General features: G+C 33.3%; 1 protein-coding gene across 1 annotated transcript in view; it reads left to right on the top strand.

Annotated features, from left to right (window-relative positions):
* The first annotated feature begins 10,976 nt into the window (after positions 1–10,976).
* Positions 10,977–17,003, top strand: part of LOC149416949 (cell adhesion molecule Dscam2-like) — a 546,393-nt gene continuing 540,366 nt past the window's right edge. The window contains exon 1 of the mRNA XM_089641351.1: positions 10,977–11,144. The gene's annotated coding sequence lies outside the window, so the exon portion shown is untranslated. The remainder of the gene's footprint in view (positions 11,145–17,003) is intronic.

The following is a 17,003-nucleotide window of genomic DNA, read 5'->3' as shown; positions in this document are numbered from 1 at the left end:
CCACAAAATATGCTATTGTTTTAGCATCGCCGAACTTAACGCCCATGTGACCAATGTATTGTGAGCTAGGTTCTTTCAAAAGACTGATATGTTCTTCTATCACAACTTTTCTGCGTCCATCCTCCATGATTAATGTTTTATCCTTTGACCGTCAAACGATATGCAAATGAACAAATCAAAATGGGGCTGGTTGATGGCAGTCAGTGTGGTCCTAGTTTTGGCATGAGCACGTCGAATCTTAGTACAATCAATCACGTTTGTAAGATTGTCTGTTGTCACTAATTCAATATCTTACAATGTAGCGCAGACGATGGCAGCACCTGCTTGATCAGAAATACTGTATCGATCCAATGTTCTGGATACAACAGATAGTCCACTGTCTGTTGGATTTATTACATAAGAAGAAGGAGTAGATGAAGCAAAGTAATGTTGGTCAGTTGGAAGATCAACGTTAGTAAAACTTGAAACTACTGCGAGATATGGACGGTAGATCTAAAGATGCGCGGTGCGCGAGCGAGGCGCGAGAAAGTGGACTCGGCAATTTGTCAAATTTTCGCGGAAAAATAAATATTATCAATTTTTTTTAGTATTATTATTTAAGGCGCGGCAATTTTTATTCATTATGAAATGTAAAAGTAAAAATTAAAGTATTAATATTGACACAAAACTGTTTTATAAAGGGACAATTTTTTACAAGATTTTAAATTATTCAACTGCTTTGGGGCAGTACTTGCTATCAAAATTTTAAATTGATATTTTGTATGCTTAATTGTATATACCTAGAGCATCTATTCCGCACCCCGCGAAAACTAATTTATAAAAAAAAAAATTCCATACAATGGCGATCCACCCTAAATTGTTCCACCCTAAAAATTTTGAACGTTAAATATTTTGGGAATAATCATAGACGACCTACTACGCTGGGAGACTCACACAAAAAAAAAAACAGTAAAAAGACTGTGTACGTGTGTACGCTCTGCTATCTTCAGTCTAACTTAGTCTTGGAGACTCTAAGAAGCGTCCATTTCGCGCTTTTCCAATCCGTAGCAGCATATTAAATGTTGTTACCTATGTTGATTTGATGTTGTTAATTTGTTAAATGTTATGTTGAATCTATTATCAATCCAGTTATTACAGTACAAAAACTAATTTGGAGAATTATATTTAAATGCCAACCTACCCACTCCCCAAACGAACTATTTGCTAAAATTAGGGTCTAAGATTTTTGACAGTTATTTTAACAGAACCTGCTGGTGTCTCCATAACATCAAGCACACACCCGCTTTTCATAAAACCGGGGATACGTGGTTCCTAAAACTATAACAACATTCGCTCAGCGACAATTCTGGTTCATCACTCCTAAAATATACAATGCCTTAAGCAACGATAAATCAATTAACTTTATTCGTGTTTAGCATTGATTATTTGAAAGGGGAAGAACCTTCTTTAAAGAATGCATGAGTTTTTAACATTGTTTCAAAAAAGTTTAAACACAATCATTCATTTTTTATATCGCTAAATTCAAATGCGAAAATGTGACTGTAAATTGGTACATTTCTAGATAAGTACGTACGTACGTACCTACAACGTTTATCAATCAATTTTATTTTTATTTCTTATATGGTTTCTATAATAGCATGCATTTTAAATTTGTATTTTGCCATAAATTTTTTTTTTCCCTTATGTAATATTATTTTTATTCTTACAGAAATAATGTACGGCTGCCATACGAGCATGGTATGGTAGTTGAGAAAATCACCAAAATTGTAATATTTTAAAATTTTACAAAATAAAAAAATACATTTTATCGGGCTGGGTTAGTACGTGCTAGGGAATGATTTGAAGTATAGTTATTATATTAAAAATGTATGTGGTGAATATGTGCATAGTTGGTGTGTGTGAATATATATGCATGTAGTAAAGATGTAAGATGAAGAGATGTTGTGTTATGTAGTGGAGAGCTTAGAGTACGATAGATTAAATTACGAGTAATATTTTTCAAATGACGGTAGGGAATCAAAAAATATAGGTATAGAGAATTGAATAAGGACAAAAATATTGAATTTTCGGAAAATACAGGAACACAATGAGTTTGCTGTAGCGTTTGTTTTGTTGTCTAATGTTTACAATAGTTTAGTAGGGAGGATATGTTTATATACGTAATAATACATAAAACGTCGAAGGTTGAACAAAAAATTACGTGGCGTAATTGGTAATTGGGAACAAGACAGTCTGGCAAGCGGTAGATCCGAGTTCAATTCTACATTTGAGACTGTGACTTCTTTCGATAGATTTTTTCCTGTTGTCAAACATCTTTTGCATCGGGGCGGGGTAAAACTGAATCTTGGGTATCAAGCGTGGCAAGACGAGACGTAGCTCTTACACAGAAACGGGACGACGCTTCATTTTTAATATAAAGACTAGTTTAATTTATTTTCACCACCTTCAATAAAAATCAATTTCGATGTTTCGAATCTGCCAGGCTACCCGTGATAACATTTTTTTTCTTTAAATGTAAGAATAATTAGTAATTGGACACAAATCTTTTAAAAATAATTTCACTTATTGTATCAGTAACCTGAATTTTTTTGCCCAAAATACATTCAAAAGCAATAACCCAACAATCAGTTCGCTAAAGTGGCCGCCTTCCACTTTCTATCGTTCACGTTATTTTACTTCCCATCTTCTCAATGCAAACATCACGTCTGGAACGAGTTACCCTCCGACCTCCAATATAAGGGCTGCCATCCTAAACGCCACCTTCAAGGCTTCAAGTCAATACTAAAGAAGTACTATCTATTCCCAGCCCTCCCACCAGCTAAATATTCCTCCCCACCCTACCTTTACTTTCCTCCCTTCCGTGCCCTACCCCAAGCAATTTGTTTTATATAATTGCGATTTTACAAAAAAAAAAAATTTGCCATAAATAAAATAGGGCATAAAAAAATATGTGAGGCCATCCGTGTGTATGGGGACTATATATTGTTATATTATTTAATAATTAGAATAAAATAATTTTAATTAAAAAAATCAGAAAAGGATACGGTCACATCTAGGACTCGAACCCAGGACCCTTGCCTTGCCGGGGCACAACTCTGCCACTGAGCTAATGGGACCCTATCCACTTCGGTCACTTTTAACTGTATCCATACTTCGAATAAGAACTACCAACAATGTCTTCATTTTTTCACCGCACATTATTTACTGGCAACTATCTTAAGGTATGATCGCAAGTGCTCCAGCAAGGCAAGGGTCCTCGGTTTGAGTCCTAGATGTGACCGTATCCTTTTCTGATTTTTCTCTTTCAGATTTTCGTTTAGAAATCGCTAATATTGTCTTCAATAATTAAATATTACAATTTGAGGTTTTACTCAATAAAGTTATTCCAAAAAATAAATAAAATAATATTGTTTTTTATAACATCTTTATTGTGTATATTTTCAATATATAAAACCAACCGGTTTTGGTTCACACGGTTGAATATTTATTAGAGTTATATAAAACATAAAGGGGTTTTGCAAACAAAGTTATTTTATTCTAATTATTATATTGTTAATACGTTTATATAAATCTTATAACCCCGATGAAGGTTTAGGGTGAACCGAAACCGGTTAGTTTTAAATATTGAAAATTGACCAGTCGGTGGTTGAGTTGACATTGCGTTTCGGTCTCCTACCCAGGCGTAGTGCGTTCATTTCCTCGGCTGGCTAAGTCCTCTATCACAAAACAAGCAACATTTTCCGCTTACTGTGGTGGTTGTAGGAGATTTTCAAATATTGTCAGGTTATTCGTAACCCGGGAATCTTTGTCTTTCTTTAAGTGGTATTAAAAACAAAGTTATTTTATTATAATTATGTATATCCACAACGTGTTTGTTACATGTGAAAATAAAAAAATGATGTTGTTAATAATTGTTGTCAAAAAAGTGTTACGAAATCTATGATTCAATCGAAGGTCGGAGTTATAAAAACTTTAAAATGGAAAATGCAGATATGAAAACCAATAAAAAAATACTTTAGAAAATTTAATTAAATTCACTTTATAATGCAATAATAGATACAATGAAAAATATCGAAAGATGAACCCTATGAATAAGGTATTAATAGTTTCGCTGGATGATTTCTCCCACGATTCACATTGACCGGGTAGTGAATGGCTGGTGGTCCAAAACGTCTGGCTCCCACTCAGGCATCGCAGGTTTACTGATAGCTAAGTCCTCCATGGATGCACAGCAAACATTTTTGATATAATGGTGGTATTAACAGGAATTTACACACTTTCAGGTTATTCGTTTGCCTAAATAAAAAATAATGAAACTTGTAAATACGTTTCGAACAAGTGGTGACATGTTTCCTCGACAAAAATGAATAATTTTATTTTTGACAGTCTAATATCGTGGGAAAATATATTCCGATATATGCCAATTTCTGGACGTCAACAGAACTGGCGATGGCAATATGCTATATTGTTATGTTTGATTCTCACATCGAAATATGAATAATTCGGTGAACATGTCTCTTCAAGACTTAATTGTTTAAGGAAGTATAGAAAAATAGAAATATAGAAAAAATAATACAACAAAATCACACGTAGTTAGGATCTTTCAAGTTGACTTTACCGAATACGGATTACAAAACCTACATGAACAAAGAATTTCGGCCGACTGGTACTGTTTTCCGAAAGTTTATTGAAAAAAATACAATGGAAAAGAACAAAATTAAGATAATTTCAATAAACTGCAAAAGTTTTAAACGAAACGTCAACTTCGTTATAGATATGTGCGATATCTACGATGTAATACTTTTGCAAGAAACGTGGTTATTACAAAACGAAACATCGAATCTATCCTTAATTCATCCGAACTTCCAGGGATGGGGTACCTCTGCTGTAGATTTATCAAACGGACCGCTACGAGGCCGAACCTACGGAGGAGTCGCAGTACTTTGGAGGAACGAGCTGCAAGCTTCAATAATACAGATGACCGCATCGCTGGTATTCAGATAACCACCAACGGAGGGACGATAAGCATACTGACTGTCTACATGCCGGTATGTCACGCGGATAACCTTACCGACTTCACCAACTACCTTTCCAAAATACATACGATCATTCAACATAAAGAACACTTTGAAACCATTGTTATGGGAGATTTCAACGCTCACCCATCCTCCATATTCGGGAAAAAACTCTCTCATTTCTACACCGAAAATAACTACAATTATATCGATATTGAAAGACTACCGAATGACACATATACATATATAAGCGATGCACATAATACCACTTCTTGGCTCGATCACTGTATATGCACTAATAATCTTAAGAACAAAATAGATAGTCTAAAAATACACTATGATACCGACTGGTCTGATCACAGGCCGACATCTTGTGTAATTGCTGCTGAAAAATTACCTGCAACTATTTTTAATATTTCACAACAGCCAAATAATATAATATGGAAAAGGAATAATAATAAGAAAATCAGTGAATATACGTCTGTAGCAGAAGCATTACTTAGTGTAATCTATCAAAGACACTCCGAATCCATTTGTAATTCGGATTCTATATGTGACAGATGCGATCATATACAAAGCACGGAAAATATATACACAGACATCGTTGAAGCCCTAAGTAAGGCTGCCAATTCCGTATTTCATCGGGAGAGCGATCAAAGCAAACCAAAAACACATCGTGACATTGCTGGGTGGAATCAACAAATTAAGGAACACTACGAAAATTCCAGATCGGCGTTGATGGAGTGGATTAAAAATGGGAGACCATTACATGGTCCCATTGCGGATGAAATAAAACGAAAAAGGAAGGAGTTCAAAATAGCTCTTAAACACTGCCAAAGCTCTTCTGATAAACAAAAATGGATGATATCGTAAAATCACTTGATACAAAGCAGTTTGCCCAGTTCTGGAATAAAAGCAATAACCTGATCAAAACTAAAAATCGAATCACCAGCCAAATTGATAGGTCCACAAACACGGAGGAAATTGATAATACTTTAAGAAGAACCTTTCCAGATATTTCCGGAAATGAAGTACCGTCTGTCCCTGATATTATGGAATATGATGGAAAAAAAGTTTACCTCTCTGAAAGTAGTATAATGAAGGCCATAACAGGCACTAAGGCTGGTAAGTCTCCAGGACATGATAACCTAAGTATTGAACACATAAAATACGGAGGTAGATACATACCCAAACTACTAAACATACCGTTCAATGCAATACTTAAACACAACCATATACCGGGTGCAATGACGAAAACTATTATAACTCCAATCCTGAAATCGGGACAGCCTGACATGACTAACTCCAGCAATTACCGGCCAATATCTTTAGCAACTATAACTGCAAGATTAATTGAAAGGGTAGTATTAAATAAAATTCATGATAAACTAATGTCTAAAGATAACCAGATGGGATTTAAATGTAGATTATCCACTAATATGGCAATATATACTGCAAAGCAAATAATAGAATTCTACAAGAAACGAAAAACTACCGTATACGGGAGCTTCTTAGACCTAAGTAAAGCCTTCGACAGGGTCTGTCATAAAACATTATGGAACAAATTGAAAGCTAGGAATATACCTACCTTATTTATAAACACACTATCCCGATGGCACTCCCAGCAGGAAAATGTTGTACGGTGGGCAAATACATACTTCCAGCCGATATATTTGCGGTCAGGAGTAAGGCAAGGAGGGTGTATGTCCCCCATTATATTTAATGTATACATGGACGAGTTGTCAAGTCGCCTGGACATCAGAGCGGGCTGTCGTACAGTATATGTATGAATCATATAAGCTACCCGGACGACATGATCCTCCTAGCTCCGTCGATCAAGGGATTAAGATTACTCCTAAACACTTGTTAAGAATATGCAAAACAGCAAAATATGATGTACAACCCTAAGAAGACGGAATTGATTGCGTTCTACCACGGAAAAAGTCAAGATACAAGTAATATGCTCCCCGTATACCTTAACGAGGCAAAAATAAATACATATTCGAACGTGAAATACTTGGGGCACATTATTAATGAAGACCTATTGGACGATGGCGATATCGAACGACAAAGGAGAAGCCTAGGCAAAGTGTCTAATATGACTGCCCGCAAATTTTGCAAATGCAGCAATACCATTAAAAATATTGTTCAACGCATTCTGTACTGGCCTGAATACGTGTGAGACATGGTGTCACTACCGAACTTGCTTGATGGAACGACTCCGAATTCAATATAATGACGCCTGTAGAATAATATTTGGATACCGAAGATACAGCAGCGCATCGACAATGTTCACGGAACTAGGACTGAATGGATTTGCCGGCCTGATGAGATACCGGGTCACTGGAGCCAGGATGTGGCTAATGGCCTCCGCCAACACGTTGGTGACCGCAGCCTACTAGCACCAAGCGCCACTCCTGAGTGAGCGCTGGGCCCAAACGCACTCAAGACCACACCCTGCATAGTTATCCTTATTTGTTAATTTATTATATCTATAATACAAAAAAAAAAATGTATATCTATATGGGACGTGTGCGATTGCACTAACCTCCCCACATTCTGGAATAAAATATTATTATTATTAATTGACGTATACCTATATTATATATAGAGGTCATATTCACTCCTTCTCCTCGAAAAATTCCCCCCATACAGCATTCTCAAAAATGACACAGGCCCTGAGGGAAGTTAATGTAAAAAAAGACCTCGCGTCCAATAAATTTGATTTATTAAATCTCCTATTTAATAAATCAAATTCCTCTGAAATCACAAGATTGGTAAGAAGCTGTACTAATAATACCTACCTACTTAATTAAAAATAATTTATTTTATGTTACGTTTTTTTTAAATTTAAAATCAGCAATCATACAATCTCTCGAAAGAGACGTCACTATCTCAATGACAATTACTTTTTTTAACTCTCTTCAGGTAGCTAGGTACTATAAATATGGAAAAAAATTCTATAAAGAAAGTACGAATAAACACAACGATTTAACATTTGAATAAATTATAACTACTGAACTATTAAAACGGCATCTACCTATACTAAAACGGAAACGGAACGTACAAACCACCGAAATTCAAAACGGTCAAGTTGAAACAGGACTTCGCTATGCTCAGTCAATTATAAAAATTTATATTCTATAAAGCTTAGGATTTATGGATTAATTAATTAAAATAAATGTGAAAGAAATACATCAAATAGAGTACTAACCCAGTTCAAATAGTTTTCTAAAACAATAATTAAAAATATTATTTCAGCTGTGAAATATCACGGGATGACGTTTAACTCACATTTCATCAAGCGACGACATTATTTCCTCCCTTTTGTCCAATTTTTTTCACCCTATCCAAACGGATTCTGGTGATAATGACCAAAGTTTTCCCATAGTAATAATTTATCCAACATCTCGTTAAAATCGTGTGGAAACTTTTTTTATATTTCCGATTTTAAGAAAGAGTAGGCACTCCCGCGTGGTTTATAATTTTATGGTTGGATGCTGAGAAACTGCCTTTACGGGGCATAATCAAAAGTTTTTGAAAATCAATTCCAGAGAATGCACCTTTTTAAGTAGACAAAAAATAATGTTTGATGATCTTAAAAAGTTTTAAAGGTCATTTTCAAATATTCTTAACTTGATTTTTTTATTAGAAGAAAGCATTTTTTGGATTGTTGAATAAAAACAACGTATGCAGATCGCTCAATTACAGCTAACCCATAAACCGCACATTTCTGGTTGTGTTAAGTGCATTATGTTGTATGCATTGGATTCCCCAGGGATTAAACCTAGGGCCCATCCTCTTTCTTTTATTCATTAACGACATTGGCCAGACCATTAACGACTTAAAATATCTCCTCTTCGCTGATGATATTAAACTTTTTTAAGCTATTGAAAGTCACATCGATTCCATTCTTCGAAGATTTTCGAAGCAATTCTCTTTATCAAATTCTACGCATCTTAATTGTATTCCACGCTAACAAAATGCTTGGATTTCATTTACTTACGGAATCGTAATACGAAGAACACATGATGTGATCCTGGAATACAGCTTCATCAGTTGGCCCCTTCTGAACAAAGCTATATACTAGAAATAGAAAAAGAACAAAAGAGGTGTATAGGTTACTATGTATGAGATAATATACTTACCATCTATTCCTATAACCATCCTTGTTCTTAATAGGAATGCCCGATTTCAACAACTTATAAGCAAATATTTTTTAAATCAATATCTGGAAATATACTTAATCCACTTATATTAAAAAGATATATGTGCCTAACAAGTTAAATATAGTCGTGGGAGTTCCCTTGCACCGTTTTATACTCCGAAAGTGAGGACTTTTGCCTACCAGAACGCGCCAATCAACAGAGCGACTCAACTGCTTAACGATTCGGCATTGACCATCGACGTTTTCAATTTGACTTAAAGACAATTCAGCAATTCTTTTTTTTACTTCCATGACAAAATAGTAAAACTATCCCCATGACCTTTTATACTTACATTTACCTCAAAATTGTGATCTTGTTCGAGTTTGAAAACTCGAAAAGTCTTACAGTATGTTCTTTTTCTTCCTTCAGAAATGAACTTATTTTAATATCATTGATATTTTCTTTTTTTTTAAATCTAACAATATGTTTGAAACATGATGCGAGCAGTAATTGCTGTTCATGTCAGATTGACAAGGTTAACTGTTCAGGCGGCCAGAAAAGGAACCAAAGACGAAAGAAAATTTTTTATCATTTGGCTTTCAAATAGTTTCAATTGGGTTTTTTCAAAAGAAATTGTTTTTATGTTTGTGGTAAATACATGGTGTCTAGAAACTCGTGGTACAAGTGGAAAGTTGGTGAATTTACACCACTCAGATAACCCAAAAAAAACATTTTATTTTCTATCTAGCATTTTATAATCAAAGGGTTAAAAATGTTGGAGCTGGGTCTAAGCTTGGACGCATCTTATTTTAACTTCGGATTTACTCGAAAACGAAAGCCCAAATCAATAAAAGTTTTACCACAAATTTGACGGAGATTCGTCAGTTTTTTTGCTTTTACTATGAGGTTCCGCACACCGTGCATTAAGAGTTACATATGGGAAAACCAGTATAAAAAATAGGTATTAGGACGAATTGCTCCCAGCATTGTGTTGACAGTATAGTGGAAATATTACTTTGACAGTAATTAGAAGTAATTGAAGAGTGTAGGTGGTAATGTATAGTAGTCTAAATTTCGTTTATTGTCATTAATTTATTCTCTTTATTTTTTAAATTGAAAACGGTGCCATTTTTTGCTTTATAAAAAAGAAAATGAAAATCCTCGATATATAATTGAAATGCTTGTCAAACATCACACGGCATATTTGAACCTCCCAAACTCGCTGGATCGTCAGCCGTCCCATTCAATTACGACACTTCATGTGTAAAATTTTCCAATAAGGAACATTTCCTCCGCGTTTCCAGCCGCTTTCCTTTCTAAAAGGCGCTTCTCGTTTCTTTCCGCCCAAACGGTTCCACCGAACGTCGAACGAATAATAATACATACTTCTTCTTTACGCACAAGAAATCTCAATCACATACAGCCTTATGTAAATACTACAACAATAACCGCACAGCAAAAGGGTCTATGACACAGATGCGAAAAAAAATCTAACGCAGCATTAAAAACGAACATTTTCATTAAATTATTCATTTTGTGGTAAATTTCTTGCATCATGAATCCAGACTTTAGTTATATGTAGAGTATGAATTTTCAGGAAAATGATAGAAAAAATATCACTTCTTAATACACTTTGTAAAAAGGGTCCACCCCGAACGTGCTTGTTTAAAGTATCTTAGAGAGAATGATTAGCATTTTTTACAAAGTGGTCTTATTTTGTCATTTTTCATCCCCCTTTGATTCGTCAAGTCATCCCAGTTTAATAATAGTGGATTTAGTAGGGTCAGTCCGCCGCGCTCCTTGTCCGGGTGAGGTTGTGCTTCTGGCGTTTTCAGCGGGAAAATTTTTGGCGCGAAACCAGATAAACTTTTTACGATAAGATTATTATGATTGGTTTTTGAAATTCTTTGAGTTTAGAATTTTATTATTCCAACTTTAAAATTGTTAAGTGATTAGTGAGATGGAGTCTGCTATTTAAAAGGTAGGTCTATATTTTTTTCTTAATTTAAAGTTTAAAAATGATTTTCAATAATTTAAATATTTTTTTATAATTATAATTCTCCTGACAAAACTTCTTTGCCATTGTAGTTATTTGTTTTGTAGAACTAGGTTTGTTAACCGTCTAAAAAATACCAAACTTACCAATTATTTAAAAAAATCGACATATGAAATTTTCTACACAAATTAACAAAACGCTAATAATTAAAGTCTTAGTTAAAGTTTTCTTTGATTTTCTCTAAGCCACGACAATATTTCAGGAAACAGCTGACCAAATATTTATAAATCACTTACAGTATAAATAAGACCTCTGCCAGGGTTTAATTAAAATAAGAGTTTCAAAACCGAAATTTTCTTCAACAGGATAAGTAGTATACTGAAAATTTAAATATAGAAATAGACAAATAAGTTAAAAAATTACAATAAGCAGTTACTAATTACACCATTATTAGTATTAAAAAAATAATTCTGTAAAATGATTACTAAATAATAATTTGTATTAAGTAACAAAAACAAATACAATGTTGTTTTAAATAAATGTTTTGATATTGTACTTGCACGTGTGAACTTTTATTTGTTTACAAGTCATAATCTTTAGAATCGTAAGTTACTTTCTATCTATTTTTCAAGTACCTATGTGATACGATCTCTTATTTAATAATTATAATCTTGGCCAATAATGTTTGGATAAGCGACGATGAAGAACATTATTTGTCTGTTTTCGATATAATATTATTGATAATATGGAAGGGTGATTGTTATAATGCATCATTACAAATTTAATTGAGTCATCCCGTTGTTATAAACATCATGAAGTAATAAAATGTCTTTATTTTAGGTCGTAGTAGACACTCAAAGTGTTAAGAAGAGTAGCTTGGTACGGCTTTATCTACGCTTAGAGATTTGTTACGTCCCAATATTAACGTTCACGATATTATTTCCTGCTCCACTTTGTTCACCCTCAAAACTTTCATCTTATTATTCTTATAGTAGTTCAATTGGCTACGAGCAGTATTCATAATTAATAAAAGATCTGAAACCTATTCAATTTACTTTTCTTTAATCAATTAAAGTCAGAGAAAACGAATTTTTGAGAAAAAAAGCTTTATGATGATTATTGTTGTAATACCCATTTTAACGTAAAATAACGGAGTAAAACTTAAAACCTGACCTTTAACATGTTGCGTCAAAAGATATACAGATATATTCATACCTACTTCCTTTGTTTGAAAGTCGGTTTTATTTTAGAACTGACCAGCGAAAGCCTTAAGGAGGCCCATTTCCGTCGTCCTGCAAAAAATTTACTCGACTTTATGTTATCAAAACATCATAAACGTTTATTTTTGTTTATTTGTACGTTGTAGTAAGGGCCGCCAGCACTCAAAATGCCCAAAATATCACTTTCTAGTCTGCTAACTCTAGTTATATTGAGATTGTTTATCAGTAAATGAAAAGTTTCGAAAGTGAATAAGGTTTCCAGTAACAGAAACACTCAAACTGTAATCTTCTGATTTCTATGAAATACAAACCATATTTTCTGTAATTAGGTTCAGTTTGAAAACCAGTGAAAGCAATTTTGAACGTTTTACCGAAAATTTTCTAGGAATGTTTTTTCACTGGAAACCATATACAATTTCCTAACTATCTGTCTAAATTTTACACATAAATCATTGGTAGAATTTTTTGCGTAAGAAGTTTTACATATCAATACGCATAAAGACTGGATTTACAATAAAATACGTAGTGATTATAGTAAGGTAGTTTTTACATGACTTTTTTGTGAATGTTTTTGCATGAAATTTTGACTAAAAATTAATGATTTTAAAGAGATTGAAAAATTATACTCGCTTTAATAATATATTTTTTTAAAGAATTCTCAAACCTCAGTGAAAAAAATGGGTGAGTAATAATATTAAAATCTAAATTATTAGATATGAATAATTAATCCAATCTAAGAAAGCAGCCGTTTATGGAGGATATTTAAACATCTCACGTCTCCAAAAGGCTATCAGGAGGGACTCCATTTATACAACCATGGCAGTGATGGTAGTGTTATTTGATTAGCGTAGTCTGCACCATAAGCTTACTGTACATAAAAAAATTATATTACTTTTCACCTAGAGCAGAGGTTTCAAACGTTATCTGTCTCACCGCCCACTTTCCATGTATGTTTTTCTTTAACGCCCTCCCCCCCATTAAAAAAAAAATTGTAGTATTTAAGGAAAAAATACAATTTTAATGTAAAAGTTACAAGTTTAGAAATATCACGTCAAAAATCAATATCAAAAAATATTACAACCAGTTAGTAATGTGGTAGTTATTGGCTGCCGCTCAAGCTACATATTCCACTTATAATGATGGAAACGGGTAGATTTTTAACATTCTGAGATGATTTATAACATGGAAATGTTTGTTTTTTAAATTAAAAAATAGTTTTTTTTAACAATATTGTGAATATAACAAAAATACTATTAATCCATCAATATTGCCAAATGAAAGTTAAATTTGCAAAGATTTTTGCAAAAATGTACCTACAACTTCTTTGACTTCATTAGGAAAATGTTTTTATTCAAATTTTTTTTACCTTAATTTCAGCCTCTCACCGCCCCCTTGGTACTTTTCACCAACCCCATTTGCCCTTGAAGCCACCACCCTTTGGATCTCATCAACGCCCCAAGGGGTTGTTATCGCCTCCGTTGGGAATCACTGATCTAGAGCATATAATTGAGTAAAACAGTCCTGACAAACGTCCGTTGCACAACACCTTGGCTCACAAATAGCATTCATTTTCGGTATAATAGTATGAATCGAAAGTATTCAAATAATCAATTCAAAAATCAGCCAAGGGCGCTTTTCAATTTATAGATAAAAATATATTTCAAATAAGTTTGTATGAAGGCATGTAATTATGTATATATATATTTATATATGAATGGAGTAATAGCACATACGTGAGTGGGCCCGCGTTGAGCAATTTGCCGCCGCGTGTCACCCGCGTATTAAAACTTTCTTGTCTTGCGTCAGCTTGAGCACAGATTTGATCCACATCTACACCCGCAAATATTGGAGGAAGGTACCAATTATTTCATTCGGTACGACCTATTCAGAAAATATTAACGGTTTTTGATAACGGTCAGCAAAATGCTCAATAGGTTAACGATGTTCCAAAGATCCATAACCTGTGAATGAATGACAGGCCATCGTGAAATCAAAACATAAACTCATATAGTTTTTACTTCATAGCTACAGATTGCTACTTAATAGTTATGATTTAAACCGAGCACGTCGTTGTCAGATCTTAAAATAACACAAAATTTTCATTCATTATGGTTCTTCTGTCTACTAGTTTAGTAACCTGAGCCACGTATTCGAGGACAGAATAGTAAATTACTAAGAAAGTCGACGAAACTAAACGGGGACCAACTAATTTCGCATAACGCGCCGAAGAAATTCACTGATAGAAGTTTATTACTATTGAAAAGAAATTCTATTGAAAAGTATTACTATTGACAAGTATTACTATTGAAAAGTGTTTCTATTGAAAAGTATTACTATTGTCAAATATTACTATCTAAAAGTATTACTTCTGATAAGTATTACTATTGAAAAGTATTTCCACTGAAAAGCATTACTATTGACAAGTATTAATATTAAAAAGTATTACTATTGACAAGATTACTATTGAAGAGAATTACTATAGACTAGTGCAAATTTATTGAAAAGTATTACTATTGGAGGCCTAATATTGATACTTTTGCATTAAAACCCAAGAAGATTTTCTAAACTTTTTAAGGTCATTTCGTAAAAATTCTCGAGTCCTAAAATTGAACAGTTAAAATAATAATATATAAAATAATTAATTATTATTTTTCTATGAATTTAAATTTTGCCACTAATATTCTAACATCAAATGTAGAATCATTCCGTTGTTTTCAATGTATCTTATAACAAGCATAAGCTTTCTAATAAAAGTGTGTTTATTTGAAGTAACCTGCCAAGTAAGTGCGTTTTCTGTATCTGTTCGAGCCTAAGAAATCATAATTATTATAGAACGTCTTTAAGATGATTTTTCACGAAAACGGCACAATACAAATTATCCGATTATTTTTATTATTAATAGCTATGTAGGCGTGTACGTGTTTCCGAATTGAGCTCAATTATTTCTTACTTCGGGTGAAATTGATCACAAGTTTTCAAACATCGAAAATATTTTTTTATCAGGTAATCGATGTCATTAGCTTTGCTTTAGAGTAAAATATTTTTGGCGATAATTTGGCAACATTATCTGGAATCAATTTAGAAAAAACTTTTAGATGTTATCTGTTCAGAGATAGAACTCGACATTCTCTACCGAAAAAAATAATAAACGATGGTTGAATGAAGTCGAGAAGAGAATTTAATAATCTAAACTCGTAGGAAAATTTCCAGGTGGGATGTAATCTTTTTGTATAAAAAATGTGACAGCTATTTCTCCTTCCGAGTGGTGAATCTTTGGTATAAGCACAGACTGTAAATAATAAACATCTTTCGTTTGAGAGTCGTTAATATTGTATTCAATATATTCAGAGTATATTCATTAAGTTATTCCGAAAAAGAATCATCTTAGACTTGTAGAAGTCAATATATACCGTACATTAAAATAAAATGATGTATTTAGCTAAGGCACTATCTAGATTTCATTTAGTTAGAGTAAAATCATGCAATCATATATAAGGATAGCTGCCAATGAAAATATGGTTAATAAAATTAAGAAAATATTGGTAGCTTTTAGTCGAAGGATGATACAGTTAAGGCGAAGCTTAGCGCCAAATCACTAATTTGATCAATCTTCATAACGAATTGGTGTACATTGTGAAAACCAAAAAAATATGTTTTATTCAAATTGAAGGTTTTCCTATCGTTTTGCTTGAGTAGAATACAAATAAATAAATAAATTACTCAATAAAAAATATAAATGCAAACTACTACAAAAAATATTTTTTCTATAGAATTGTAAAAACGCATATAGGAAGCAACTTAAAAAAATACAGTTTTATATCTAAAATTATCTGTGACAGTTTCACTTGATTAACTTTTTTGCTTTATTATAAAATTATTTACAGAATAAGTAAAAACCAAAAATTGCTTGAAATCGAACGTTTCTAGACTCCGTTTGTCAGGCGATTTTAATGCCTATCACCTACAATAAAACGTATAGGTACCAAGAATATACATATTTTTGGGTTGTAGCTTCTTCTTAAATAAGACCGTCAAGGGAGGAATTAGCTGTGGCAGAGCAAAGGCCCGGCAAGGTTGAGGGTTCAATTCCTAGATTACATTTTTCCTTGTCGTTAACATTGTCTTCAATGATTAAAAATAAAGCAATCTTTGCTAACCACATAATAAGTATGTAAGTACTTACTTATTGCACGGAGAAAAATGAATACGGCTTTCTTTTTATCAAGATACTGTTAAAAATATGACTACATGACTACATCCAATTTATGAGGCGGGTATTGATACTAACTATTTATTGGATAACCAACACCCCTGCCATAGGTCCCCCGCCTGGTCCGCTACGTTTGGTGACTTAGCAGGAATGCCCGTGTTCATGGGGTGAGGTTGGTCTAGATCTTGATGGCGTTTTCCTTCTCAGATCTTCTTCGCCTTCCTTTCCTTAAAAAGCAATCAGAATATACCTGAACACGTGTTCATGGAGGTTTCCTTGTCTGAATAAATGTAATGGACGAGATGCGAAAATATTATTATTTTTAAGAACACGTGTTTCGAGTTATTTTATAACATATCCAAGCTTTACTGATAGTTTGTTATGAAATTTGACAAATCATTCGTTATATGCCTC

Source organism: Hesperophylax consimilis, chromosome 16 (assembly GCF_061612785.1).
Source record: "Hesperophylax consimilis isolate HC1 chromosome 16, BYU_Hcon_1.0, whole genome shotgun sequence".
Lineage (NCBI taxonomy): Eukaryota > Metazoa > Arthropoda > Insecta > Trichoptera > Limnephilidae > Hesperophylax > Hesperophylax consimilis.
The sequence above is the reverse complement of the archived record's forward strand: the minus strand, read 5'-3'. Positions and strand labels throughout refer to the sequence as shown.